The sequence below is a fragment of the Malus sylvestris genome, chromosome 11 (genome assembly GCF_916048215.2).
Source record: "Malus sylvestris chromosome 11, drMalSylv7.2, whole genome shotgun sequence".
NCBI lineage: Eukaryota > Viridiplantae > Streptophyta > Magnoliopsida > Rosales > Rosaceae > Malus > Malus sylvestris.
The window spans coordinates 17,971,000-17,974,115 of NC_062270.1; positions in this window are offsets into that span (position 1 = coordinate 17,971,000).

Here is a 3,116-nt window from a genome sequence, read left to right on the forward strand (position 1 = left end):
AGATTACATGGAATTGATATCAATTAGGAATCCTTCCTAAAATACAAAGCCAACACTCCCCCTCAAGTTGGTTCATATATGTTACTCATGCCCAACTTGTGTAAGAAACATAAAAACTTATGACTTGAAACAACTTTCGTGAGGATATCTGCCAACTGATCCTCTGTTCTTATTGTCGGTAGCTCAATTATTTTTTCTTCTAATTTTTCTTTAATGAAGAACCGATCAACTTCAAAATGCTTTGTTCTATCATGTTGTATCGGATTATGTGCAATGTCACGGGCAGCTTTATTATCACAAAATAATTTCATGGGCTGACCATGTAGTATACCCAAATCGCGAAGCAGGAGCCTAAGCCACAAAATTTCACAAAGCCCCAAAGCCATACCTCTATATTCAGCTTCTGCACTGGAACGGGCAACCACATTTTGTTTCTTACTTCTCTATGTAACCAAGTTACCCCCAACGAATGTAAAGTAACTTGATGTTGAGCGTCTATCGTCAATCGAACCCGCCCAATCTGCATCAGTATAACCTTCAACTCTAAGATGATTATTCCTTTTAAACAAAATTCCTTTGCCGGGACGTCCTTTCAAATATCTCAAAATTCTCATCACTGCATTCATATGTTGTTCTCCGGGATTATGCATGTATTGACTTACTACACTTAAGGCATAAGCAAGGTCCGGTCTTGTGTGTGCCAAGTACATTAAACGACCTACTAACCTTTGGTATCTCCCTTTGTCAACTGGTACTTGATTAGGATCAATACTAATCTTCAATCCTTCCTCTAATGGTGTAGCTACTGGTTGACAAGCTGACATACCGGTTTCATGCAACAAATCAATAACATACTTCCTCTGTGATAAGAAAATTCCTGAACTGCTTCTCGATACCTCAGTCCCTAAAAAATATTTCAAGGATCCAAGGTCCTTCATCTCAAATTCTGTAGACAAATATCTTTGCAAGGCCGCACGTTCTTATGGGTCATTACTTGTTACCACCATATCATCTACATACACAATAAATGCAGTAAGTTTCTCATTTCGTCTTTTCAGGAACAGAGTATGATCGGAGTTACTTTCTTTGTAGCCAAATGCTCTCATAGATTTTTTGAATCTTCCAAACCATGCCTGAGGGGACTGCTTTAAACCATATAAGGATTTCTTCAACCTGCACACTTTTCTTGTATATTTATTTGGAGCATTACATTCCAATGGAAGATCCATATAAATCTCTTATGTCAAGTCCCTATGCAAGAATGCATTCTTCACATCAAACTGTTGTAATGGCCAATTAAGATTTGCAGCCAAGGACAACAAAACACGGACTGTATTGATCTTGGCTACAAGGGCAAATGTATTTGCATAGTCAATTCCATATTTTTGAGTGTATCTTTTTGCTACTAGCCTTGCCTTTAAGCGATCCACCGTCCCATCAACTTTGTACTTCACCGTATAAACCCATTTGCATCCCACAAGTTTCTTACCGGCTGGCAAGTCTGTGATCTCCTAGGTAGCATTCTTCTTCAAAGACTTAAATTCTTCATTCATTGCTGATTGCAACGTGGATCAGCTAAAGCCTCCTGCACACTGTTAGGAATAGACACAGTAAATAATTGATGCACAAATGACTTATTTGATTCTGACAGGTGACTAGTAGACACATAATTACTGAACATGTATAACACATTAGACTCAGGGTTGGGCTTACTCATCGGATACCTAGTTTTTCATTTCGGGTCAGCTTCATAAGTAAGTTTAGGAATACCTCGATTGACACGATCAGGGAGACGACGCGGTGGTGGTGCATCCGGGATCGAAGATGATTGATTATGGTTATTGGGACTCAAGATTGACTGTGAGATAGCTGGCGTCATAGGATTGTCCGGTGGTGAGGAAATAGGTAGTGAGCCATTTGGGGATGTCGACTCGTCCCTTTCAAGGTTTTCAACATTGTTTCCATGTGAATTATCACCACTTGTCTCCAAGACATCACCACTTAGTTCCAATCCATTAACATCATTGTTCTCGTGTGAATGATCACCACTTGTCTCCAAGACACCACTACTTAAATCCAAATCATTCACACTATCTATATTTGGAATATGATAATCAAGAGTTTGAACTTCTGTCTGATTCTCCCCCTGAAGTGAAGACTCGAGATGGGCAAAGTACATATCATTCTTATGAAACGCAACATCCACAGTGACAAACAATTTTTTTCGTCGGAGGGTGATAACAACGATACCCCTTTTGATGTTAGGCATACCCTACAAACAGACACCGTAAGGCCCGAGGCTCAAGTTTACTTCTCTGCTGTTTATGAAAATGAATGAAAGCCACACAACCAAACACGTAAGGTGAAAGATTAGGAACTGTATGAGCATCAACATATGAAGAAAGAGTCTGAAGCGGTGTCTGAAATTCAATTGATCGGGATGGAACACGATTTATGAGATACGCAGCGGAGGTGAGAGCTTCTTCCCAAAAAGATAACGGGAGACGTGCCTCAATCATAGAAGCACGAACAACCTCTAGAAGCTGATGATTTTTGCGTTCTGCAACACCATTTTGTTGTGGAGTATATGGACATGTAGTCTGATAAACAATACCATGATGATCAAGAAAGGCACGAAATTCAGAGTTTATATATTCGCCACCATTGTCACTCCTGAGAACCTGTATTTGTGACTTATATTGTACTTGTACCATTTTATAAAACCGCTGAAACTAAGAAGGAACTTCACTTTTGGACTTCATCAAACAAACCCAAGTCATACGTGTGCAGTCATCAATAAAAGTAACAAACCAATGAGCACCACCAAGTGTAGCAGTTTGAGATGGTCCCCAAATATTAGAATGAATGATCATAAACGGGATTGAACTTTTATTCAAACTAGGCGGGAATGAAGTACGATGACTTTTTGTCATTTCACAAACACCACATTGAAGGTTAGAAATATCATGCTTACCAAACAGATTAGGAAACAACTTCCGCAGATAGCCGAATGAAGCATGTCCTAGTCGACAATGCCACAACCAAATCTTAGAAGCTTTATTCTTATCCCCTAGATTTCCTTCCACTACAAGAGCTTGAATCAACATTCGGGAACT